Here is a 6,180-nt window from a genome sequence, read left to right on the forward strand (position 1 = left end):
TCTTATGGAAAATAACACTGATAACTGTAGGACAGGGCCTGTGTGTCTGAGTGTCTTGATGTAAGGGACAGATCGAAAGATTTGTTGTTTAGTCGCTAAGTTGTATCCAACTCTGCAACCCCTGACTGAAGCCCACCAGGCTCCCCTGTCCATGGGATTCTGCAGGCAAGAGGTGGACTGCCATTCCTTCTCTAGGGGATATTCTGCACTGGGAGGGAGATTCTTTACCACTGAGTCAACCAGGGAAGCCTGATCGAAAGATTAGATGCCCCAAATTAAGGTCCAGTCCTTGTCTGCTGACCTTTGGCCTGGGCTGTGGAGGAAGGCGTGCACTAGGCACTAGGCACGGACTCTGAGACTTCAGTTCCTGAGAAGACACACCCTGCAGCCTGCCAGCTATAACTCCCTTCTGCCCAGGATTTCCCTCCCTACCCCCACAGGCCCTCCCCGTTTTGGCCCACATCTAAGCGGGGCCTCTTCTCTTCCTGAGGCTTTCCACCCTTCTCTTCTCGGTCCTTTCCTAGGGTCCCAGCTCCAGCCCTTCTTTTCCCTATCTTCCTCGGACCCCAGGCCTCTCCTCTGGCTTACAGTTTGTACCATCACGATTGTGTGCTTTGCAACTTACTGTGGACTTAACAGTTAAAATTGTGGTAAAATATACATAGTATAAAACTACAATTTTAGCCATTTTTAGGCGAACAGCTCAGTGGTCTCCAGTACATTCACAGCTCTGTGCACCCATCACCACTATCCATCTGCAGAACTTTCTCATCACGCCAAACTGAGGCTATCCATTAAGGAATAACTCCCTGACATTCATTTTAATAATTTGCTTATTTACTTTTCACTTTTGGTTGTGCTGGGTCTGCACTGCTGCACTCGGGCTGTCTCTAGTTGCGGTGCATGGTGTGGGCTTCTCATTTTGGTGGCTCCTCTTGTTGCGGAGCATGGGCTGTAGGGCAGGCGGGTTTCAGTAGCCGTGGTGCACAGGCTTAGTTGCCCCAGGGCATGAGGAATTTCCCTGCACCAGGGGGTGAACATATGTTCCTGGGTTGGCAGGTGGATTCCTTACCGCTGGACCACCAGGGAGGTCCCCAACATTCATTTTTATTTTTATTTTCCAACATTCATTTTTAAAACAAAATGGATAAACCAAAAGTTAAATAAAGACATTGGAATTTCCACTGGTGCTAACATTGGAATTTCCACTGGTGCTATGTAATAATCCTGGTAATGCTCTGACCTCTGTGCTGTGGAGGAACAGTTGAGAACATGAACTTGCAGACCCTCTGAGATCTGCAAGAGCTGTGCCATTATGGGCCTCTCCCTCACTGTCCATAGGAAGGGAGGAAGGAAAGAGACAGGCGCATTCACAGAGGCTGTCTCAGACCTGCAGCTATCCTTCAAAGAAGGAATTCTCATCTATTATCTATTATCACAGATGAGGAAAGTGGCCAGGATCTCTCTCCCCAGGGCATGTGAGCTGACAGCAAGACTCACCTGACAGGGGGACAGAGGGCCACGGGCATGTGGCTCCCACAGAAAGGCACCTCTGCTATTTATACAACAAACAGTTTTTTTTTAATTAAAAAAAAAAAAATTACTTAGCTGCACTGGGTCTTAGTTGCAGCATGCGGGATCTAGTTCCCTGACCAGGGATTGAACCTGGGTCCCCTGCATTGGGAACTTGGAGTCTTAGCCACTGGATCACCAGGGAAGTCCTCAACAGTGTTTGAGTTACCCTTCTGTTCCTGGTACCGTCCTCATTTCTGAATTCATGATGAACAAGAATCTGCTCCTAATATGGTTTCCAGTTTCCAGAGGACCAAATGTTGGCCTTCTGAGCACTGAAGTCCACCTCTTTAAGAATTAAACACACTTATATTTAAATGAGATAAGATTTCACTTTCTTTTTTCCTTTTTGAGCCAGTGTGATATATCTGTGAGGAATGTGGGGACCTTATTTACAGAGTAAGGAACATTATTCTGCTATTGATTTCTTCTAGTGTATTATTCATTGCTGTTCTTTAGTTCTTGTAGTTCTTTGGTAAACATTTCTTGCACCTTCTCCATTGTTTTCCCGAGATTCTGGATCATCTTTACTATCTTTATTCTCACTTCTTTTTTCTGAAAGTTTGTGTATCTCCATTTAGTTGTTTTTCTGGGGTTTTATCTTGTCCCTTCATCTTGGACATTACTTTCTGCTTTTTCATCCTGATTAACTTTCTGTAATGTGGTTTTTGTTCTAGCCAATAGTGGTTCTTCTCGCTTCTTCTTTCTGCCCTCTGATGGAAGAGGCTAAGAGGCTTGTGTAAGCTTCCTGGTGGGAGGGACTGGTAGTGGGAAGAACCTGGGTCTTGCTCTGGTGTGAAGAAAAGTGAAAGTGAAGTCGCTCAGTCGTGTCTGACTCTTTACAACCCCATGGACTGTAGCCTACTAGGGTCCTCAGTCCATGGAATTTTCCAGGCAAGAGTACTGGAGTGGATTGCCATTTCCTTCTCCAGGGGATCTTTCTGACCCAGGGATCGAACCCAGGTCTGCATTGCAGGCAGACGCTTTACCATCTGAGCCATCGGGGAAGCCCCATTAAGCTTTAATCCAATTATCTGCTGATGGGTGGGGTTGTGCTCCTTCCCTGGTAGTTGTTTAGCCTGAGGCAACCCAGCCCTGGGGTCTATGGGCTCTATGGTTGGCTTAATGGCAACCTCTAAGATGGCTTATGCAAAGGGGCCCGGTCCAGGACTGCTGCTGTCAGCGGCCCCATCCCCACTGTGAGCCCCTCCCGACCCACGCCTCCGCGGGACACCCTTCAACACTGGCAGGTAGTTTGGGTTCAGTCTCCTGTGGGGTCACTGCTCCTTTCCTCTGGGTCTTGGTGCGAGCAAGATTTCGTTTGTGCCCTCCAAGACTAGAGTCTGCTTCCCTCGGTCCTGCGGAAGTCATATAATCAAATCCTGCTGGCCTTCAAGATCAGATTCCTTGGGGGTCCCAGTCCCTTTGTCAGATCCCCAGACTGGGGAGCCTGATGTAGGGCTCAGAACCTTCACAACAGTGGGAGAACTTCTTTGGTATAGTGTTCTTCAGTTTGTGGGTCGCTAACCCAGCAGGTATAGGATTTGATTTTGTCATGATTGCACCATCTAGATGCAGCTTCTTCTTTGTCTTTGGATGTGTGGTATCTTTTTTGGTGGGTTCCAGTGTCCTATCTATGGTTGTTTAACAGAGTTGCAGTGTTGGTGCTCTCACAGGAGGAGACGAGCACGTGCCCTACCAGAGCTGCTGTTTGGACCCGGGCCTTAGCCCCGTAGTCAAGCCCCCTGTGCCACTGGACTTGGTCTTTCCCCAGGGCCTCTAGCTTGTTGTTTTGTTGTTTGGTCGCTAAGTTATGTCCAACTCTTTTCGACCCCTGGACTGTAGCCCGTAGGGTTACAGGCTCCTCAGACCATGAGATTTCCCAGGCAGGAATACTGGAGTGGGTTGCCATTTCCAGGAACATCTCCCAGAGATCTTCCTGACCCAGGGATTGAACATGCATCTCCTGCATTGTCAGGCAGATTCTTTACCACTGAGCCACCAGGGAAGCCCACACTCTCTTGTAGCATCCTATATTTTAAAAAGGTCATGGGCCAATAACTTCAGGGACACCGGATGTGGTTGTTGAGTTGACTGATGCCAGCTGTGGCTGTTTTGAAATTTTGCAAAAGAAAAAAAAAAAAAGCAAGATCTTCATTGGGATATAAAACCTCTCCCTATTCCCCAGGGTGGGGTGGGGCAGTTTTTGAGGCACTAGCCTACTGTGTTCCCTCTTTGCCTGGCAAAGAAATAAAGCTACTTTTTCTCCTCCATAACCCAGTCCCTGTATTTCTGCTCAGCATCAATACACAGAGAGCCAAGATTTCTGGCATCAATACCTGTGCATGGGTCAGGGAGGGAACTGCCACTTCGGTTGGACTGAGTACCAGTCAGTGTGCTGTGTGTTAGGGCATGTGCTTGTGTGTATGCTAAGTCACTTCAGTCATGTCTGACTCTTTGCGACCCCTATGGACAGTAGCCCCCCAGGGTCCTCTGTCCATGGAATCCTCCAGGAAAGAATACTGGAGTGGGTTGCCATTTCCTCCTCCAGGGGATCTTCCCTACCCAGGGATCAAATCCAAGTCTCTTATGTCTCCTGCATTTGAAGGCGGGTTCTTTATTACTAGCTCTACCTGGGAAACCCCATGTTGGGGCATAAAGGAGACTGAAAGACTGCCCAGTGTTCTGGGCCTCACTGATTGGAGCAGGAGCAGACGTGTGCATAATTGCAGTTCTGAGGTTATGGCTGTGGGGCAGCAGTGAACTGGGCCTTGTGGGGTAGACAGAGTGTTCAGCCCAGGAGAGATCAGGGCAAGCCTCTTGGAACCTTCATTTGAGCTGAGACTGAGGCACGCGTAGGCACTTAGAGGACAGGGCCACCCGGAGAGAGGACATTATGTACGTACAGCCACTTGGCTGAGACTCCACGGTCCGGGAAGATCCAATATGCATGCCTTGGAGCAGTTAAGCCCATGCGCCACAACTATTGAGCCCGTGAAACACCACAGTGAGTGTGGCTTTGAACAATTTGGGAGAGTGGTGACAGCCAACTAGAGACAAACACCAAGGGCTGCATAGCCATGCTCGTTATCTGTACTTGGTCTGTCTGGACATTAGTGGTTGCCACCCTAGTTATGCAGAATCCTCTGGAAAAGTCTCTCCCATTCAACAACCACTGAATTGGGGTCTCCAAGGGGATGAGCCTGGGAGTCAGTTTTTGATTAACTTTTTGAAATGATTCCCACAGCAGTTTGGGAATCACCAGCTCAATGTTTGCCTTGCTTAGTTATGCCTAAGGACGATGATTAGAGAGGAAAGTCCTGGTTTTTCTCCTGAATGTTCTGTTTCAGAAGGTTTGGGATAAAACATGAGCGTCTCTAAGAAGCTCAGATAAGGGGCTTCCCTGGTGGCTGAGTGGTAAAAAATTTGCCTGCCGATGTAGGAGACACAAGTGCAATCCCCAATCTTGGAAGATGCCACATGCCTCAGAGCAGCTAAGCCCATGTGCCACAGCTACTGAGCCTGTGCTGTAGAGCCTGGGAGCTGCAACTACTGAAGCCCGAGTGCCCTAGAGCCTGGGTTCCACCACAAGAGAGGCCACTGTAATGAGAAGCCTGTGCAGAGTAGCTCCCACTTGCCACAACCAGAGAAAAGCCCACACAGCAACGAAGCCCCAGCACAGCCAAAAAAATAAAATCTTAAAAAAGAAGCTCACATAAGAATGAGAAATGTGCTTGGTAGGGAGTGACATGGTCAGGATAGAGTTCTAGAAAGCTCACTCTCTCTTTTCATAATTGGACCATAAAGAAGGCTGAAGGCTGAAGAATTGGTGGTTTCAAATTGTGGTGCTGGAGAAGACTCTTGAGAGTCCCTTGGACTGCAAGGAGATCAGTCAGTCCTAAGGGAAATCAACCCTGAATATTCATTGGAAGGACGGATGCTGAAACCCCAATACTTCAGCCACCTCATGCGAAGAGCTGACTCATTGGAAAAGATCCAGATGCTGGGAAACAGGCAAAAGGAGAAGAGGGTGGCAGGGGATGAGATGGTTGGATGGCATCACCAACTCAATGGACATGAGTTTGAGCAAACTCTGGGAGCAAGTGAAGAACAGGGAAACCTGGCAAAGGGTTGAACATGACTGAGCAACTGAACAACACTCTGGCTTGGCTGTTGTGGAGCAAGCTGAGGGAGGTCAGGACCGAGTGGCCATTTAGGAGGCTGTTGGCAGAGTCTGAAGAATGAGGTGGAGGCTGTGGGGTTGTGGAGGAAGGGATGGCTTGGACAGATGTTTCAAGAGAAGCTTCAGGATTTCACAATAGCCTAGGAGGGATGGACTTGATGTGAGGGGAGAAGGTTGCTGTGCGGTGACTCCTGTGTGTCTATCTTAGAAGACTGTAGGAGCAGCCTGGGGCCATGGAGCTGGTGTGTGAGAGGGGGCGCCGCAGGCAGGAAGAGAAGGATCTGTGGGCGGGAATGGGAGCAGCTCCTTGTAGATGTGCTGGGTTTAGGTGCCCTTGGACTTTCACGTGGAGCTTTCCGCAAAGGAGAGGGGTAGAGATGGGGGTACATACGGTGAGTGTGAATGATGCGGGGGTGAGTGTGTGG

Source organism: Bos indicus, chromosome 29 (genome assembly GCF_029378745.1).
Source record: "Bos indicus isolate NIAB-ARS_2022 breed Sahiwal x Tharparkar chromosome 29, NIAB-ARS_B.indTharparkar_mat_pri_1.0, whole genome shotgun sequence".
Lineage (NCBI taxonomy): Eukaryota > Metazoa > Chordata > Mammalia > Artiodactyla > Bovidae > Bos > Bos indicus.